Raw genomic sequence first — 21456 nt, 5'->3', positions numbered from 1 at the left:
TTTTTGAAGAGATTTAGAGATATTGGATCAAGAAGTAATGCTGATCAGGGGATCTGGTTTATTGAGAAGGTTTTAATTCCTTACCTGTTCAGTCCATTGTGATGTCCTGCTAAGGCTTTCAGATATAATTATATTTGACGATTTTCATGACTTTTCTTCAGGATATAGTGTTGCTATTATGTTAAAACATTAAGATGCACTGCTATTAATTTTTTATACTTTTATATATACCTTTCACATCTAATATCATTTTCATGATTGTAGCTTTCACTTTTTTGTGTTTGCAAAGACATGATAAAGCTTAAATTAAACCTTGACCTACTGTCCATTTATATTTTGGCTTACTTGTATCTTAGGGACAGCACATAGTTGGATTTTGTTTCTATGCCAAGCAGTGATCTTTGTTCTATTTGACTTATTTATCTAATTTGTTTTAATTGATACATTTCTACTTTCTTTGCCTTGTATGTTTTTCTTTATTTTCTTTATTTTGTTCTTTTTTAAAGATAATTTTTCTTTCAAAAAAGATAACTTCCAATTTGATTAATCCATTTTTACAAAAACATTATGTCACAGTTGTTTCCATTTACTTCTGACATGTATTTGTATTAAAGAATCTTGACTCTGCCTTCAGAAATCATATGATACCCAGCCTCTAGTGTTGGCTTAATCTCCTCGAGGTAGTCTATGGACCTATAAACTATTGTTTATACCTCATCTTTTTTTTAAACGTTGTTTTTTTGATTAATCAAGACATCTTGAACCCAGCATTTTGTTAATGTTGCATTCTACTTGTCCTTTTTAGGTATCTCTCTCTGGCTCTCAAAATTTCCTGGATCCTTTTGTGGATATTTTTAGCTCATTGATAAATTGTTTCGGTTTCTGTAGCTCCTTAAATAGCTACATTGAGCTCCAGAGCAGAAGACTCTGAACTCACCAGCCAGTTATTTCACTCCTATCTCTATCATCAGTAAACAAGTGCCTGCCTCATAGTCCTTAGTGTCAGGACAGGGTGCCTTTGGTCTCTGACTCACTGCCCTCCTGTCTGTACTGCTTAGCTGACAGTTGAATTTGTATCTCTTCTGGTGGCAGAAGAAAATTCTTTGGTGGAACCTCTGGCAAAATGTGTACCTTGGGCCAGTCATTTGCCAGGTTCTGCCTTTCACTTCCAAGGCATATATATCCTTTTCCAGAGGGATCTGATATACATTTCATCCAGGACTTTTGATGAATGCATCTAAATGACTATTCTCAGGTGATTCAGTCAACATGTGATAGAACGCAATATCCTAACACCTTTCCTTTTTTTTTTTTTCTTAAAAAACATATCTTTCTGCTTCTGTGTTTCATGCTTAAAATACACAGAAACCCAGGGACATTTCAATGACAGTTGCTCTCAATGGCTTTTCACGTTCCTCTAAGATAGCTGTGTTATAATTGGCTCTTTTGAGCATCCAGAAAATTGTCTTTAATGCCTTTCTCAAGTCAGGTTTCTACTCTGCTTGAGTAATTGTTTGACCTCTGGTAGACTGATGATTCTTAAATTGGATTACCTTGGTGTGTTTCCTGGTTCTGTTGGTTTTTCTTTTCTTCTCATTAGCTGTGCAATTTAGCTATGATTTGGCTGGCTTTGTGAGCCTGTCATTACTAATCACAGGTTTGTCATCCCACTTTGTCAATCTGTCTCATTAATGCTTCACTTCCTTCACTGGGTTTATAAACTCCAAACACCTTTTATAGCATCTTTGCTTCTATCTTGCAAGTATTTTATAACTTATTCTACTATCAGGTAAGAGTTCTCAGCCTTTCTCTTTCTTTAATAATTGCTATAGTTATTCATTACATGTAGTTTAAAAAAATCCTAATCATTTTAAGAGTTGCTTGGTCAAGTTTTCCTTTGTTTCAGATGATATCTGGTGACTTTATAGTTCTGAGATTTCTTCACTTTTTATTTATTTATTTATTTATTTAGAGAGAAAGAGCACAGAGGAGGGGCAGAGAGAGAGAGAGAATCTCAGGCAGGCTCTGTGCTGCCAGCGCAGAGCTCAGTGTGGGGCTGGATCCCAGGAACTGTGAAATCACCCGCCACCTGAGCCTAAGTGTCGGACACTTAACCAACTGAGCCACGCAGGCACCCCTCCTTCACTTTTAGATAATCTATTTCCATGTGTTTAGCTAGGAGGAAATACCCTGACATTTTCTATTTACCAACACTGGGATGCAAATCATTGTGGTTTGCTCTTGAGAATACTTTATTAAAAATTATCAAAGACTTGGGAATAAGACAACAGATGATTGTGTGACATTTACTGTATAATATAGGACATTGTCTAACCTAGAGGAATACAAATTGATCTTAATTACATCTATACTACTATATTTTACAACTCTGTCAACTTAGAACCTAACACACAGAAATATGATAGGAGTGATTATTTCTTTTCTCTGAGATTTATTTCAAATGTTACAGTTTTATTGCGTTGTAAGACATTGGACAAACTTGTATCTAATTTACCAATCTCATTCCTTTTTATTTTTCGTGAACATTGTAACACTAGTTTTTCAAATTTAATTTGTATCTATTGATATAAGTATCTATATAGATAGATAGATAGATAGATAGATAGATAATAACAGCTTTACAGAGCTATAATTTTCTTTTTTTAATGTTTTTATATATTTGAGAGAGAGGCGGGGGGGAGAGACAGAGCATGAGTGGGGGGTGGGACAGAGAGAAAGGGAGACACAGAATCTGAAGCAGGCTCCAGGTTCTGAGCTAGCTGTCAGCACAGAGCCCGATGCGGGCTTGAACTCCTGAACCGTGAGATCATAACCTGAGCTGAAGTCAGATGTTTAACCAACTGAGCCACCCAGGTGCCCCCAGAGGTGCAATTTTCATGCCATACAATTCACTTATTTAAAATATACAATTCAGTGATTTTTGTTATGCTCACAGAATTGTGCAACCATCATCAAAATCAATTTTAGAACATTTTAATCTCCCTAGAAAGAAATGTTCTATCCTTTAGCAGTCCCCGACTCCTAGACAACTTTTTGTCTCCATTGAGTTGCCAATTCTGGACATGTCATGTCAGTGGAGTCAAATAATAATTTGTCTTTTGTGACTGACGCCTTTCACTGAACATGTTCAAGATTCATCCATGTTGTAGCATGTGTTCATACTTCATTCTTTTTTAATTCCCCAGTAATATGCCATTATATGGGTATGCCACTTTTTATTTTTCCTTTCATCTATTGATGGACTTTTGGGTTGTTTGCACTTTTTGGCTGCTATGAATAATGCTGCTGTGAACATTCATGTGTAAGGTTTTGTTTCACTATATGTTTTCATTTCTCTTGTACATGTACCCAGGAGTGGAATTCCCAGGTCATATGTATTAACTATGTATTTAACTTTTTGAGGAGCTACCAGACTATTTACCAAAGCAGCTGCACCATTTTACATGTCTGCTAGCCACATATGAGGGTATAGTTTCTTCATATCCTCACCAACACTTGTCTTTTTGATGATCTTTCTGTTGTTTTAATTACAGCCATATGAGTGGGTATGAAATGGTATTTCATTAAGCTTTTGATTTGCATTTTCCTAATGGCTAATGATGTAGAACAACTTTTCATATGCTTAGTGGTCACTTCTGTATCTTCTTTGAAGATATTTCTATTCAGATTATTTGACCAGTTTTTAATTATTTTTATTATTGAGGCATTTTATTATTGAGTTTTTATTATTGAGCTGTAATAGTTTTCTATGTATTATAGATATAGGTTGCTTATCAGATATGATTTATAAACATTTTCTGCCTTTCTGTGGGTTGTTATTTCACTTTCTTGGTGGTGTCCTTTTGAGCACAAATGTTTTTAAATTTGATGAAATCAGTCTATTTTATTTTTGTTGCTTGTGCTTATCTCTAAGAAAGAAGGCTTTGCCTAACTCAAATTTTCTTTTAAACTGGCTTTATCAAATTTCTAGTTGCCCTATTAAAAAGTTATGTAAACCTTCATTTTCGCTGTGTATTTGTATGAGGACTGAGGTTTTAAAAATATTTTTAAAATCATACTTTAGTTTATGTTAACAGCTGTTTAGAAGCCATTTAGAATTTGACTTCTTATACTTGATCATTGGGTATGTCAGATCACAAGGTAAATCGGGAAAGAATTGGAGGATCATCATTATCATGATATGCTGGCAATAAGACTCTTAATTTTTCATCTTTTTATTTTAACCCAAACATTCAGGCTATATTAGCTGTCAAGAATTCTATGTGATTGATCAATAACTTTTTCAACCCATAGTTAATTGAGATTGTGTGGATCAGTTGAATGGCATGAGATTGAATTAAATGCTTCTACTTTAGGCCTGAGAAGAAAAGTATAAGAATTTAAAGAATGGAGGAGATACTGTAGTTTGATTGCACAACTTTGTCTTGACAACCAAGTTCCCCCAGGGACAGTTGTCCAAACCAAATAACCTAGTAATCATGACTGACTACTACCTTCCTGTCATTTCTCACCTCTAAGCAGTCACATAGTCCTGTCCCTTTGATCTTAATGTTGCTAGAATTTCTTTACTTACATCCACCCTTGCTGCTACCATTTTCATTAAAGTCCTCACCATCTCTCTCCTGTATTACTGAAATCCTACTAACTTGTCTCTCTGCCCACAGTTTGCTCTCCTTGGATCTGTCTTCCACACTATTTCCAGCTGATATTTCTCACTGGCTTGTTATTTAAAAGGTCAGTGGTTTCCCGTACCCTTTAGAATGAGAAGTAAGGATTTTGGCCAGGGCTGTTCTCTTCAGGCTCATTTCTTTTTTTTTTTTTTTTTTCTTTTTTAATTTTTTTAAATGTTTTTACTTATTTATTTATTTCTAGGAAAGAGAGAGAGACAGCGTGAGCAGGGGAGGGTAAGAGAGAGAGGGAGTCACAGACTGAAACAGGCTCCAGGCTCTGAGCTGGCAGTCAGCACAGAGCCCGACGCAGGGCTCGAACCCACAAACCGCGAGATCATGACCTAAGTGAAAGTCGGACGCTTAACTGACTAAGCCACCCAGGCGCCCCGAGGCTCATTTCTTGATACCCCACTGCCTTCCTCCCTAACCTTAGACATTAACCATCCTAAGCTGCTTCAGTTCCCTAAATGTAGCCCTGCCTTTTACCTCAGAGTCCTTTTACATGTTGCTTTTCCAGTCCTATAATGCCATTTCCTTCAGCCATTGTTGATTCTAGATCTTGCCAGAACCTTCTTAAAATCTTGGCCATATATTTTTTTCTGTCTTATTCCATTTTGCTATTATGGACTACTTACTAATTTTTATTTCCCACTTGAATGGAAGTTTCTCAAGGGTAGAGACCATATCATATTCCTTTGGCTCTCCAGCATATTAGCCAGTGCTAAGCCCAGGGCAGAGCCACAATAACTGTTTATTGTATAATGCATGAAGAGATGATTAAATCTACTCTCATATGTCTGCTGCATCTAAGAACATGATACCTACATTTACCTTTCTGTCTCTAATGACCACTTCAAACCACCACCTCTGGATTTATCCTTGCCTGGCTTTTTAAAAAAAATTTTTTTTTTTTCAATTAACATCCAAGTTAGTTAGCATGTAGTATATAGTGCAGTAATGATTCTGGAGTAGATTTCTTAATGCCACTTACCCATGTAGCCCATCCCCCCTCCCACAACCCCTCCAGCAACCCTCTCTGTTCTCCATGTTTAAGAGTCTCTTAGGTTTTGTCCCCCTTTCTGTTTTTGTATTGTTTTTTGCTTCCCTTCCCTTATGTTCATCTGTTTTTGTATCTTATAATGTTTTATTTATTTTTTTTTATTTCTAGGAGGGAGAGAGAGACAGACAGACAGTGTGAGCAGGGGAGGGTCAGAGAGAGAGGGAGTCACAGACTGAAACAGGCTCCAGGCTCTGAGCTGGCAGTCAGCACAGAGCCCGACGCGGGTGTTTTTGTATCTTAAAGTCCTCATATGAGTGAAGTCAGATGATGTTTGTCTTTCTCTGACTAATTTCGCTTAGCATAATACCCCCTAGTTCCATCCACGTAGTTGCAAATGGCAACATTTCATATTCTTTTTGATTGCCGAGTAATACTACATCTTTTTTATCCATTCATCCATTGATGGAAATTTGGGCTTTTTCCATACATTGACTATTGTTGATAGTGCTGCTATAAACATTGGAGTGCATGTGCCCCTTCGAAACAGCATCCCTATATCCCTTGGATAAATACCTAGCAGTGCAATTGCTGGGTCATAGGGTAGTTCTATTTTTAATTTTTTGAGGAATCTCCATACTGTTTTCCAGAGTGCCTGCACCAGTTTGCATTCTCACCAGCAGTGCAAAAGAGATCCTCTTTCTCTGCATCCTCACCAACATCTATTGTTGCCTGAATTTTTAATGTTAGGCATTCTCACGCATGTGAGGTGGTATCTCATTGTGGTTTTGATTTGTATTTCCCTGATGATGAGTGTTGTTGAGCATTTCTTCATGAGTTGGTTGGCCATCTGGATGTCTTCTTTGGAGAAGTGTCTATTCATGTCTTTTGCCCATTTCCTCACTGGGTTATTTGTTTTTTTGGGGTGTTGAGTTTGATAAGTTCTTTATAGATTTTGGATACTAACACTTTATCTAATATGTCGTTTGCAAATATCCTTTTCCATTCTGTCAGTTGCCTTTTAGTTTTGCTGATTGTTTCCTTCTCTGTGCAGAAGCTTTTTACTTTGTTGAGGCCCCAATGATTCACTTTTGCTTTGTTTCCCTTGCCTCCAGAGATGTGTTGAGTAAGAAGTTGCTGTGGCCAAGGCCAAAGAGGTTTTGGCCTGCTTTCTCCTCAAGGATTTTGATGGCTTCTTGTCTTATATTTAGGTCTTTCATCCATTTTGAGTTTATTTTGTGTGTGTGGTGTAAGAAAGTGGTCCAGGTTCATTTTTCTGCATGTCGCTGTCCAGTTTCCCCAGCACCACCTGCTGGAGAGCCTGTCTTTTTTCCATTGGATATTCTTTCCTGCTTTGTCAAAGATTAGTTGGTCATCAGGAATGACTATGCCAGTGCAGGCAGAGGAAGAGAAAGTTTGAGGGTCCCATACGTCTTATAATGAAACTTTCAAATACTTAACAATAGAGACTCTTAGAATCAATTCCCATGTTTGTTCCCATCACCCATTTTCAGCCTTTATCAACTGTGTTCAGCCTTGTTTCATCAAACCCTCCACACTTGCCTCTCATCATTTTCTCCAGTCATCACCAAACAGTTATGAGATCAGTCCCACATATAAGGTCAATTTGATTATCATTTTTTCAGTGCATAGTGTCTCTAAAACATAAATATTCTAGTCCATTCATGCTGCTCTAACAAAATACCATAGACCGGGTGGCTTTTAAACAAAAGAAACATATTTTTTTCAGTCCCGGAGGCTGAACGTCCAAGATTGAGGCACTAGCATGATCGTATTCTAGTGAGAGCCCTCTTCCTGGCTCCTATTCCCCTCCTTCCTTCTGTGGAAGGTGGTGAAAGAGGTGAAGAAGCTCTGTGGTGTGGCTTTTATGAAGGCACTAATCTTATTTCTTTTTTTTTAAATGGTTATTTATGTATTTTGAGAGGGAAAGCATGCACACAAGCAGGGGAGGGGCAGAGAGGGAGAGAAAGGGGGCGGAGGGAGAGAGAGGGTCCCAAGCAGGCTCCATGCTGTCAGTGTAGAGCCTGACACGTGGCTCTGTCTTACAAACTGTGAGATCATGACCTGAGCCATAATCAAGAGTCAGACACTTAATTGAGCCACCCAGGTGCCCCATGGCACTAATTTTATTTCTAGGGACTCTACCTTTACGACCTAATCAGCTCCCAAAGGCCCCACCTCCTAATACCATGACATTAGGGATTAAGTTTAAACATATTACTTTGGGGCAGGGTCGGGGACACACAAACATTCATACCATAACAATAGAATGTCTTTTTAAAAATATAACCAGCGTATCTTAATGATATCCTAAAAATGTTGCCAATAATTCCTTAATATCATCAAGCATTCATTTAGCCATGCACCTTATCAATATCATTTCAGCTTCAAGGGACTCACAGCACCTGTGTCCCAGCTAACTGGAGAGGTACTGGAAAATAGAGTCTTCTAGGTACTCGGGGGATGGAGAATTAAATGGACTTAATGAGTACATAGCTTTGTGTCTGATATAACCTGTGATGATGTTTTCTTAAAAAAAAGAAAAATAAAAGAAAGAAGTAACAACAAAAATCAAAAACATGTTAATAACATGTTTTCTAACCCCCCCCCATCATCATGTATCAATAAAGATTCTCAAGCATGTTTCCTGAACCACTACAACAGAATACCTCAGAATCATGGGGCCCTCACAGACCACCCCCCCCGCCATCCATTTTCTGTTTACCTGTGACATCTGTTTCCCAGTCTAAGCTCAGCCCATTTATGAAGGCTCAGGTAAGTGCTAGCTCTTGCGGAAAGGTTTCCCTGATATAAAACTCATAGTGACTGCCCACCCCTCCACCCCAGGCTATACACTTAGTTCTTTCTACTGGAGTGTGAACTGCTTCGGTAAGATTGCTCTTCTCTTGACATCTAGGATCTGGTGTGTTGACTTAGGAAGGAGAAGGAGCCTGGAGCCTGGCAGCTTTGCAGTGGGAGCATTGGTCAGAGAACAGGTCTAGGGTAGGTGGCTGGGTGATCTTAGGGCCGGTGTCTTCCATTCAAGAAGAGAGGTGACCACTTCCCAGAAGTAGATATCAGGAAGTTGGGTAGGAGAGTGCTCTAAAAGCAGACCCGGAGTACTGAATAGTTTTGCTCTTAGCTCTGTGAGCAACGGCTGCCTTGGTGACTCAACATTATTTCATTCTCTAACTAGGCTTTAGCTTGGGGCCTGGCACAAAATAAATCTTGGGCGTTTTGTTGAGTGGATGAATGGTGATCCTGGTTGTGGCACCCAGCAAAAAGGAGTGAGCCTAGTTGGGGTACCTTCTGAGGAGGTTGTCGCACACCTGATATTCCCCTCCAGGAACACGAGAAGCGTGGTTGTAATTATCAGTGGCAGCCTCCCCTCAAGTCAATGTCTTGTTGAATCTTCTGTCTTCAAAAATATCTGCAAGGGTTTGTTTACTTGTAACTTCATAAAAGCAACAAAATGTTTCCTTGAGAATGATGGGATTTATGCTGTGGGATATCTGATTAATTTGCATGATTTCACATAACACAGCAATACAGATACAGCACGGTGGCTCTGGTATTAATTTTCAGCTCCTGCTCTAGTGAGGTGGTGAAACCCTTAGCCAGGAGTGTCTAAGGGAACATTCTCTGTGGGACCCTCGTCTCCCTCCTGTTTTGTCAGCTTGGCTCTCCTACTTAACCTCCAGTGCTTTCACAGCTCTTGCATCTTGAATGTCTCGAAAGCTTGGCTATAGCTGTGACTTCTTAAAATATTTTATAGTTCAGAAAATTTTGCCTTCATCTGTCCAAATCCCTCCATCCCTCCCATCCCACGGGGAATTTTAGTTGGAACAAGGGCCAGAACAGAAGTTTTTGCCAGAGGTGAAAGAGAGTGAGTAGAAACAAAAGCATGTTCTAAAACAGAGGGACAAGAAATAAAAATAGAAATAAATACCAGGTGATTTGGGAAATTTGAGGCTGGAAAATTTTGTGACTGGATTTGAGAGTGGAAAGTAGTTAGAGCCAAGGATTGAGTCCTGGGTTTGTAGCAGGAATCCTGAACTAACCAGATAAAATCCAGGAAAAGTTGAGTATGGGAGAGGTGAAGGATGGGACTGAGGGCCAGCGTGATTGTCTAGATCTTCACTGGCCACTACAGGAGCCACGAGTCACAGGAGGCGACTGAACACTTCAGATGTGGCTAATCTGAATTGAAACGTGCTGTGGATATAAAGTCTACATAGGATTTTGGAGATGAAATCTTGTAAGAAAAAAAAATTAAAATATAATTTTTATATTGATTACACATTGAAGTCATATTTTGAGTATATTCATTGAAACACAATATATTACTAAAACTAATTTATCATGTTTGATTTCACTTTGTTTAATGTAGCTCATAGGAAATTTAAAATGACACGTGCTTTTATTTTATTTCCCTCGGGCAGCACTGGCCTAGAGCCAGCATTGGGTCTCTTGGTCTGAGGAGGACAGAGGATGCGCAGGTTGGCAGGGTGGCACCCACACCGCACACTCCACAGCCTTCCTCTGCCTCGGGTTTAGGTGGTTTTTCCAATCTGCCAACTCAGCTGATTTTGAATGGTGGGAGGATTTGTACTGTGTTCCACCTTTGAGTGTGAAGATTAACTTAGAATTTGAGTCCCATCTGAACAAATTGCCCTTGAGAGCCCAAGACCATGGACACTTATGCTTCTTGTAAATTACCACCGAAAATCGTGCCCTGACTGCAGCCATCAGGGCCCTAGGATTTCACTCTAGCAGCGATGCCAAACCTGCATGTGTCTCTAAGGCACTTGGGAATCACATGGAAGTATCAGTTCTGGAGTTCAGTGCCCAGAGATTCTGCTTTGGTAGTTTCAGCACACTTGCATTTGAGAGGTGATGAAGAGGTTTATGTGCAACTTGTTCTATCACAGAATTGTTCTTTGGCCCAGGATTTACTCCTCTGTTTACGGAAGTCTCTTCAGAAATGTGATACATCGACATTCAATCTTGTAAATCTTGAATTAAAAATAAGAACAAAAGCCTGAGTTAAGTGTGGCTTCTGCATAGGGCTGGAGCCTGGGGAAGAAATAACGTAATGATCCACTATTAAGGCCCCTCTCGGTGGCTTCTGCCTCGTAATTGGTTTTCCATCTACAGATTGGAAGGGGACAGGATGTAAAGCCATGTACACTTGATGGAAGAAGTATTGCCTTTATAATGTTGTAAATGGTTGTCTTTCAAATCCAAGAAAATAGATAAAATAGGATTTTCAGTGAAAGAGTATAAAGGCCTCCTATCAGCATCATGTATTTTCATGAGATGTAGTCCTGGATAAGCAAGTAGAATGTATCTACTTAAGTGGATAGATCTGTTTCTGCTCTTCAGAAAAAATGACAAAGGCTCGTATTACTTTGTAGGAAAATATCAAGATACAAAATAATAAGATGAAGGTAGAACTCAGCATCTTCTTTCTAAAGAAGCTTCTTTTCCTCATTCCGTTTTCAGTTTAGTTTCAAATAGGCACAAACAAAACCTTAGGTTTTGATTGTTACAGTCTTAGGGAACTATGTCTTCCTAATCTTTATAGCTCTCTCTGTTTCATAATAAACTCCGAACAAATTGAATTAACATTTAAATTATCATTTTAAGATGCATTGTGTGTTTCAGGTGAGCTCTGCAAAATGAGCTGCTCTGTTCTTGCTTTAGCAATTAGCAGGGCCTTGTATTAGGAGGTCCCTTATACATGTAGTTTTTTAAAAAAATGAAACTGAAGTTATTCTAATATTTGAAGCAGTGATTACCAAACTAGGGTGAATATCAGATTTATCCAGAGAAGTAAGCTAAAAACAAAGATCTCTAATTCATGTCACAGAAATTCTGAAAGAATCACGTGGGTAAGGGAGCCTTGATTTGACCAGCAGACTAAGTGGACCTGGAGGCAGGTGTGTGTCACTCTTTTGGAACCCTCAGGTGTAAACTGTGTCCTCTGTGCCTAAAGAACTCTCTGTATAGGGACTGTTGTCTCCATTATGGACTTTGTATTATGTTCTGAGAAAGTAGCTTTTTAGGGGGCACCTGGGTGGCTCAATTGGCTGAGCGTCCAACTTCAGCTCAGGTCATGATCTCACAGTACATGGGTTTGAGCCCTGCGTGGGGTCTGTGCTGACAGCTCAGAGCCTGGAGCCTGCTTCAGATTCAGCATCTCCCTCTCTTTCTGCCCCTCCTCCGCTTATGCTCTGTCTCTCTGTCTCTTAAAGATAAGTAAACATTTAAAAACATTTAAAAAAAAGAAAGTAACTTTTTAGGGATGAAAGAGGTTATCAGGGCACTGAGAGTTGTTTTTCCAAGTAAAATGGCACTAGGTAATGGCACTTGACCTAATTTGTCTTGGACTCTGGAAATGAAGGGGAGAAATACAAGGAAGAGGAAAGGGTGGGAGCCAGAAATGGCAGCTTATGGAGGAGCACATGTTACCTCTGGGGATCAGTTGTTGGAAATTTCTCCTCTGATCACTTATGAATACTTTACTTCTTTTTTTTGTAATGTTTGTTTTTTTTTTTTTTTTTCTGAGAGGGACAGACAGCGTGAACAGTGGAGGGGCAGGGAGCGAGGGAGACACAGAATCTGAAACAGGCTCTAGGCTCTGAGCTGACCGTCAGCACAGAGCCCGACGCGGGACTCGAACCCACGAACCGTGAGATCATGACCAGAGCCGAAGTCGGACGCCCAACCGACTGAACCACCCAGGCGCCCCGCTTTACTTCTTAAAACCATATAAGGGGCTCTTGGTGGCTCAGTTAGTTAAGTGTCCGATTTCAGCTCAGCATGATCTCATGGTTCGTGGGTTTGAGCCCTGCATTGAGCCCTGTGCTGACAGCTTGGAGCTTGCTTCAGATTCTGTGTCTCCTTCTCTTTGTCTCTCTCCCCAACTTATGCTCTCTCTCTCTCTCTCCCCCTCCATAAGTAAATCAGTAAATATTAAACAAAACAAAACAAAACAAAACAAACTATACAAGCCTTTGGCCGTCTGACTCTTGATCTCAGCTTGGGTCATGATCCCATGGTTCATGAGTTCAAGCCCTGTGTCAGCCAGCTTGGAATTCTCTATCCTTCTCTTTCTACCCCTACACCACTCATGCTCTCTCTCTTTCAAAATAAATAAATAAACTTAAAAAATAAATCCACATAATGTTTCCATTATAATCTTAAATCCCTGAGAAGCTAATAAAAATGAAAGAAACAATTCTCTTCTTTTTTCCTAATGATGGAACATAAAGACAAAAATTGCTTTTCATAACAAATAAAATGCCAAGCCTCAGCTTTTTATATAAGGATTCTATTTCTTGCTGTGTGATGCTCTGACAAACATTTATATCAGTGCAGTCATCTGTTTACTGTGCTGTAGCGGGGCTCACACACTGGTTTTAAGTTTTTGTTAGCTCTGCTTTAACTAAAAGCTAGAGTTTTGGTTTTTTGTGTGCTTGCTTGTATTATATTAAAACTGAAGTTCATCTGAGCTTCACTGTTGAAGAAATAAGTCAGGGTCTCAGGCAAGCTCTTCTCCATGAAACACCAATATTTGATCCATTATATTTCCTTTCTGTTCTGCACATTAATAAAGAGGTGTTAATGGAAGACTGTATGCTGCCGGGGAGAGTTCCATGTGGAGTGGGCAAACAGTTTCTTGTGTATAGACTCTGCTATGGGTTTGCTGCAGGACACTGAACAAGCCACAGCCTCCTTTAGGCTATTTCCCAACTGCAAAAAAGAGGGTAATACCTACTTCATAGAGATTATGTTGGGATCAGCTAGTCCTTATATGCAAATACTTTGTGAACTAAAAAATGCTCTACATGTTTAAGGGATTTTTAATGCTACGGGATGTGGTTCGTTAGTATACCAACAGGATTCTTGCTTGTGTGGAAATCTGGAACTCTGTGCCTGCGGCCTGGTAACCAGTTAGTACATGTTTGCTCTGTGGAATCCAAACCTGCATTCGGTGAGAGAAAGTATGTTAGTTTGAAATAAAGATGTTTGTTAAATGCTTTGCAGAAAAAAACAAACCTTAGATAAGAAATGAACCAAGTATTTATTTTGCAGAAGGTGCTATTTACTTCTTTTTAATAGATATATGGATGAGAAGTTGTTGCTGACAGTCCTACATATTGAAATTCATTTTTTCTATTCTGATGTAGCTGTCTCTGCTAATTAGATAAGTGTATTAATGGCACATTAAAAAGGTCAGAGAAACTTAATGACATTTCAGATTCACTTTATCGTTTATCCATGGTAACACGAATTCTCAAACTATATTCATTGCAGTTTAATGTAAAATAAGAAAATGTAAGTCTGGCATCGCTTTTGAATGATGCTTCTGTGACATATAAGAGGTGGTATCTTTAGTCACGCATTCCTCACTATTTGATGGTGCCTTGCGCCATGAGCTAGAGCTGAGGGGGCGGGGCCACACACACAAAAGCAGAATCTCTGGTTTGCGCCCTTCAGCTACGTACCTGGACAACTAAAAACCCAGCAGGTGTCTTTTGTAGGACCATATAGAACTGTGTGGTTGCCTCAGGCCCAAACCAAAAGTATAAAATGGGAATGTTTTCAGATTTTTAGGTATGATTTTAATATCAGGTTAATTTTTTAAAACCCACCAAATCCATCCATTTGAAGAGCTACGTGCAGGAGAAATAACTACCCACGAGACACAGCCCTGTCCCCCAGGAGCTTCCGCTTTGGTGAGAAGACAGGCGCATGAACGGGCAGCCACCGGGCAGCATGGGGAGGATGTGGGGTGGCAGTATGAATGGTGTGTGGGAGCCACCCACCTGGTCTAGCAGCGGGCTGTCACGGGGAAGGGTTGTCAGAGGACGTGACATCCTCACTGGGACCTGAAGGTCAGCTGGGGCTGGAGTTCAGCGGCCTGTGAGAGTTGGTTCCAGAAGGTGAGGGGAGTTGACAGACACTGCTCTGGGGACCTGGACACCTGAGAGAGAGCCGTGAAAACTGTAGTGATAAGTTTGTGTGCAGACAGGGGAGAAGGAGAGGGGACCGCCCTCACGCCCATGCTCCGGCCTCCGTCCTGAACCGGTGCGAGAGGCCCCCATGACACGGAGCAGGGCAACTGTGAGGAAGGCTGTGGCCCAGAGGGAGGTGGGGTGCCGCCTTGCCTTCCTGTATGCACTTGGTCTGGGTTTGTGAGAAGCCTGGTTCTACTCTTACTTGCCTGTCTTTAGATTCTCATGGGAATTTAAAAAATAACCCTACTTTAAATTGAGCTGGTTTGATTAGGCCATTGGTGCTTAGAATCCAGCAGAACTTTAAACATGAAACAAAACACAGCCAGAGGTGTGAGTCATCGGGACCTCTTTTCTGACTCACCATGTGGAAATGGGCTTGCTGTCTCTCTTGCCAGGTACTGAAGGAGCAAGTATTGAGTGGTACTATTGCTGGGCCTCGGTCCTGGAATGCCTGGAAGGTCCTGGCACCTTCTGCTCTGGCATTACAGAGACGCAAGGGGATGAAGGGACAGACCGCCTTCTACACAGTCCATGTAGCTGGGGTTGCCCTGTGGCCCGGGAGTCAGGTCCTGCTTCCAGTCCTCCTGTCCTTGTCTGTAGTTGATTTTCCTTGATTTCCTTGGTGTCTTCTGTTTTTGTTCTGTATTTTGTTCCATGTTATGGCGTTCATCCTCGTTGCACTCATTCTTGTTGCTGACTAGATTTCTTTTGAATGGATATACGACAGTGTATGTAAATGTCCATTTTATTGTGGATGGACATCTGGTTATCTCCGGTTTGGTTGGGGCTATTGAAAAGAGTTGCAAGCAATGTGGTAAGTGTCTTTTGGTCCGCATCTGTCTTCAGTGCTGTTGGGTATGAACTCAGGAGTAGACCTGCTGCACCATCCATGCATTTATTATTAGTCTTTCATAAACTCCCTGCAGTTCTCCAAAGTGGCTTCATCAATTTACAGCAGTACCAATTTCTCCACATCTCCCCCAACACTGATGTGATATTTTTCATTTTAGACATTTTAGCCAGAATCATTGTATAATTTTTTATATTACACATTTTAAATTTTGTACTGTAGTGTGACCTATATTCTTTAAAAATTAAAAAAAATTTTTGACATTTTATTTTATTTTTTGAGAGACAAAGAGCATGAGGAGGGAAGGGGCAGACAGAGAGGAAGACATAGAATCTGAAGCAGGCTCCAGGCTCTGAGCTATCAGCACAGAGCCCGATGTGGGGCTCGAATCCACAACAGTGATATCATGACCTGAGCCGAAGTTGTATGCTCAACCAACTGAGCCACCCAAGAGCCCTTCTTTAAAAACTTTTTAATGTTTATTTATTTTTTAGACAGGATTGAGAGTGAGAGCGAGAGCGAGAGCAAGAGCGAGAGAGAGAGAGAGAGAGAGAGAGCACGTGTGCGTGCAAGTGGAGGAGGGGCAGAGAGAGAGGGAGACAGAATCTGAAGCAGGCTCCAGGCTCTGAGCTGTCAGCACAGAGCCTGATAAAGGGCTTGTACCTGTGAACTGGGAGATTGTGATCAGAGCTGAAGTCCAATACATTCCTGACTGAGCCACCCAGGAGCCTCAAATGTGACCTTTATTCTTAACTCTCCTCAGAAAGTGTCATGTTCATTTACAATCTGAAACCATTTGGTGGCTCTGCCTGTACTCCCATCTTTACACTTATTTAAATTCTCCATAGATTCTAGGATGTCACTTACAAAAAAAATTTTTTAATGTTTATATTTGAGAGAGAGAGCGTGAGGGAGGGAGGGGCAGAGAAAGACGGAGACACAGAATCCCAAGCAGGCTCCAGGCTCTGAGCTGTCAGCACATAGACCAATGCAGGGCTCAGTTAGAGCTCACTAATTAATGACCTGAACTGAAGTTGGATGCTTAACCTACTGTGCCACCCAGGCCCCCCATCCTCCAGGATGTTATTAATCATTTGTTTTTCATCAATTTCTCATTTCTTAGAACTCCATTTAAATTGTATCTTTATATTTCACAATTACTCAACCATGTAATGTTTGTATGCATTCTTACCACCAGTGCTGAAAGTGCTTTTTGGAGGGTAGAGGACTAGATCTTACTACCCTTCGGCACCTAGAAAAGTGCACAGAATAATTACTCAACATTTATTGAATCCCAGTGAAGATGTCCTGTCTATAGAGAAGGATAGTACAGGAAGTAGCTTTCTTGGGCTAGTTCTGGAAAAGGTGATAGGTAGGAGAAGATGCTAATGGTAATAAAAAGCAAGTTATGCCTGAAAAAGCCCTGCCGTTAGTGCTGGGGCACACCAAGACTATGGACGCCCTATTGAAGCATCAGTGGTAATTTAAGAGTTGAAAATAGGGGACAGTGTAGGGACAGGTAGGACAGATCACCAAAACCTAGGGGCTACAGGCAGAGATGGGTAATGAGGGCACCACTGTGGTGGTAAAGGTGGCTTATACCAAGGCTGGTATATTGACAGTGTTAGCTGGTGCCCTTCCCAGGAGGACGCAGTGTGTATACAGTAGACCCAGTGTCCTGTATTTATGCAATAATGGAAGGACTTTTTTGGTGAACTAGAAAGAAAGATCTTTGGAGCAGTAACATTTTTTATAGAAAACAAGAAAGTGCTGTATATTTCTGCTTGTGACTCATGATTTTTTTTCTCTGTACCTCTCATAGGCATCTTCCTAGAATAAGGAATTATGCTAGGTTCATGTTTTTTCTTAGCCAAAAAGGTTTTTTTTTAAAGGTAAAGAATAGAATCTAGGTATGTTTTTGCCCTCACAACACTCTCCTTTTCTCGATGAAAATGAAGATTTCAATTTTCAGGGCCACCCAGTTTCCTTTGGTGTCATTTGATACATGCCAGTTCCCCGAAAGCCTTTTCTTCCCTTTCACGTGTCTCCTGGCCTGTCGATGCAACTACATGACTAAATTGTTCAAGCTGAATCCCTGTGTATCCCATCCATTTTGTTGGCAAGATATTCTAGTGGCTTTCCTCCTGTTAGCAGAGTGCATGGTAAAAAATTGGTGAGTAATTCATTTTGGTTTTGCTCCTGCTTTATAAAAGGAACCTAGCAGGGTAGAGATATTCAACAGATTATTTCATCTTTAAAATTTTAGCAGAAATAAACAAGATGATTAGTTTAAAATTTAATTCATAGTCAGTGAGTTAAAAGAAAGACTTGAGTTGCTGATTACAGTCAGCTCCACTAGCCCCCTGAAATGTAATTAGCTTTTGGCGAGATTCCAGATGGCTTCTTTACACTTAAATTTGCCAGAAAAAAAAATTTCCAGTGCTGTTTCAGTATTTCAAATAGTTTTTAAAGAGTTTACTAGCAACACTGATCTGAATTCATATGCACTAGGTGATGTCTCTTGATTTTTTGGACACAACACACATGTATTAAAAGGGGTAAGTTAACAGTGTTGGCCTTTCTAGTGTTATAGGAGGGGAAGTTGCTTTTAGTTCTGTGGTTTACTTTATTTTTAAAACATATTTGGGTTATAGCCTGTGTAAAAAGTCATAATGAATATATTTTTTCAAAAAATCCAGTGACTACACTGAGATTATACCTGAAAAAATATTATTCTTTATGTTTTTCTTTTCTGTTAATATGGCATTACAAGTCTAGAAAATACAAGGAACTGAAGACAGCTTGCAGGGGAAGGCCAAAGTATGAACTTCACAATTCAAATAAAAATTTCCACGTTAGCATTTGCACCTATTCCATGGTTAGGCTGCCGTTAGACATAAGAAGGTGTTCCTGTTGTAATTCTGTTGCTTTTTCCCACTAATTAAAAAATAATTGTTATTATGGATAATACCAGATATGTACAAGAGTAGAGCAGAGGGCATAAAGAACCTCTACATACCCATGAACCAGTTTCAACAATCATAACTCATGGCCAGTCTTGTTTCATTCCTACCCCCACCCTCTTCTGTGCCCTTGCCCCTAAAGTCCTTCATTTTAAAGCCAACCCCAGATATCACCTCATTTCATATGCATATATTTTAGTATGGGATACCGAAAGATAAGGATCCTTAAAAAATATAACCACAATACCATTATCACATTTTAAAAATTAACAGTGATTCTCTAGTATCATATATCCAATCAATGCTTCAATTTTTCCTGCTCATAAGCGGTTGTTTTTAGTAATGGTTTGAAATAGCATTTAAGCAATATCTGCACTTTGTTTGGCACATCTCTTATGTCTCATTTAACTTTTTTTTTAAATGTTTATTTTTGAGAGAGAGAGAGAGAGAGGGAATATGTGAGCAGGAAAGGGACTGAGAGAGAGGGAGACACAGAATCTGAAGCAGGCTCCAGGCTCTGAGCTGTCAGCCCAGAGCCCAATTCAGGGCTTGAACCCACAGACCATAAGATTATGACCTGAGCCGAAGTTGGACACTTAACTGACTGAGCCACCCAGGATCCCTCTTGTGTCTCATTTAAGATGCCCTCTTCTTTCTTCTCTTCTTCCCCCACCCCTGCTCCTACTACAATACATTTGTTGAAGAAGCTGACATCATGTGTTGTATGGAATGCCAACATTCTTGATTTGTTACATTGCATCCCTGTGGTGTTATGTAACATGTTCTGGTATTCTCTGTATTTGATGTAAACTGGTAATAAAGGGCTTGATCAGGTTTAACTTTCTTTTCTTTCCTTTTCTTTCTTTCTTTCTTTCTTTCTTTCTTTCTTTCTTTCTTTCTTTCTTTCTTTCTTTCTTTCGATAAGACTCCTTTATAAGTAGTGACATATGTATTCATCAGGAGGACATCTGGATGTTAGTCTCCCTTTCTGTGATGTTAAAAGTGGTTAGTCAGCTCTAGGCACCTCATTTATCCTGATCATCCATTATGAAGTACCCTATCAGCTCGTCACCTAATAATTTTAGCAGCCATTTATAATCATTGCTGCTAATTATTATATCAAGAAGGAGAGGTACCATTTTTTAAAGTAATTTTTAAGACCTGGCGAGTAACTTAGTGACAAAATGTTGTGATTTTCCTAAGTTTGTTGATTCTGCCTTCCCTCTTAAGGCCTAGTTCCAGAGACTCTTTCCTGAGCTAAGTAGATTGCATCAGCTTAGAAGCTCTGTGAAAAAACAAAGCCCTAAGTGACCCAGTCATCTTCCTGTGGAGTTAGCATTCTCTCAAGAGACAGTTGCCCAGCCCCAAGACTAAAGGGGATAAGGCAGTGTTTTTGTTTTTATTTTTGTTAAATAACAAAGCTTGGACTTCATCAAGCTTTCAGCGTATATAATGCACAATTTGTACATTAACATTTTATTGAAAATACCAACAGAGAGGAAAGAGTTGAAAATACCATTGAGATATCCCCACTCTTTCAACCCATTTCTCTGTTGGGCTTTGAGAGTGGGGCAATGAATAAGTCCTCATCCCTGAGCCTCACCTGGTCATCAGTGATGACTTTTTTACTGCCAACCTTGGAGGGAAAGGAGGAAAGGAAAGAGAATCAATTGGGAAGGTCTGAGAAGGTTGTTCCCAACCAGTAGCTATTTGTTGAGAGGAATTCAAAATGAAGTAACCCTTTTCCTTGGAAGCTAACTTAGAAGTTATTTGAGGTAACCTCTTTGCTAATCTAAGAATCCCTCCAAGAGTCTGACAACTGGCAGAAGACTTACCTTCACATTTTATACTGTTACAGTGAGCAACTCATTCTGCTTCTTTAATTTTGTATATCTTGTTTTCACTACCAGATTATATAGTTTGTGAGGACAAGGAAGTTATCTAATTATTCTATTTAATCCTATATAGGGTGTCAAACAGAAACACAGGTGGACAGCAGTTAAAGAGGTGAAAACAGATTTCATTCAGTAGCTGCTGAAAGCGGGGGAGACAGCTGAGTGCCATTCTGATTTGTGCAGAGGTGATTGGGCATTTTAGAGAGAGAGTGAGTGAGCGCACGGGCCTAGCTGTGACTCAGAAGAGGCCAAGAAGTGAAAACCTACACAGGAATGGTTGTCTAAGTACATTTAGGTGGGCTGTGTCTGCTGGCTGGCAGTTTATCCTCTTGCGGACACTGGGAGGCAGGCCCCCTGCTTCCTGATGATTGCATTGCACAGGAATGGCTCTCAGGTCCTTGAGAAAGACTTGTGAGTTGTAGGAGATACATATTCACAATTGTGAGCCCTTTGGAGAAAATGATCTGTGACAGGGAGGTCAGAGGCCTTTTGTCAGGTGCTGGCTAGAGCCAATAGTAAATTCTCCTGGTGGCATTGAGCTTTCTCAGGCCAGGGTTCTAATAGGGGCAGGGGGTCCTCCTGGGGATGAGCCTCATGCCGCTAGACACCATGCTGGAGTGTGGCATCTCCTGGTGCACAGGTTTGCATGAAGTTTACGGTATGCTGAAAGTTCTGCCATTCTCCAGGGCCTAGACCACCACTTACTGAGTTTGTGTTCACTGAACACATTTAAATAAATTCAGTTTTTTAAAACAAGTTCACATTTAAGTAAGTTCTGTTTCCTCTACCCTGAAAGAAATGGGGTCTGTTGGAATGCCTTTCACCTTCTCTTAGTACCTAGACAAAGCCAGGAAACAGGAGCGCCACCTGCATTAGTTATTTTCCTTCCTTTCCTGGGTCAAACTGGCTGTTCTCCTTAGCAGGGAGGATGGCTGTACTTCAACTTGTGAATAAGAGACTTCATCTCTCTACCATGGATATTCTGATTTTTTAAAAAATAAATAATTCAATAT

The 21456-nt window shown here is 40.2% G+C and overlaps 1 protein-coding gene across 2 annotated transcripts in view; it reads left to right on the top strand.

Annotated features, from left to right (window-relative positions):
- The window catches only part of TMTC1 (transmembrane O-mannosyltransferase targeting cadherins 1), a 272886-nt gene that overhangs the window by 124827 nt on the left and 126603 nt on the right, over positions 1 to 21456 (top strand). The gene's annotated exons all lie outside the window — the stretch shown is intronic.

The sequence above is a fragment of the Hyaena hyaena genome, unplaced genomic scaffold (genome assembly GCF_003009895.1).
Source record: "Hyaena hyaena isolate Hyena2069 unplaced genomic scaffold, ASM300989v1 scaffold_520, whole genome shotgun sequence".
NCBI classification, from domain to species: Eukaryota; Metazoa; Chordata; class Mammalia; order Carnivora; family Hyaenidae; genus Hyaena; species Hyaena hyaena.
Note: the sequence above shows the minus strand (reverse complement) of the source record. Positions and strands in the feature narration are given on the sequence as shown.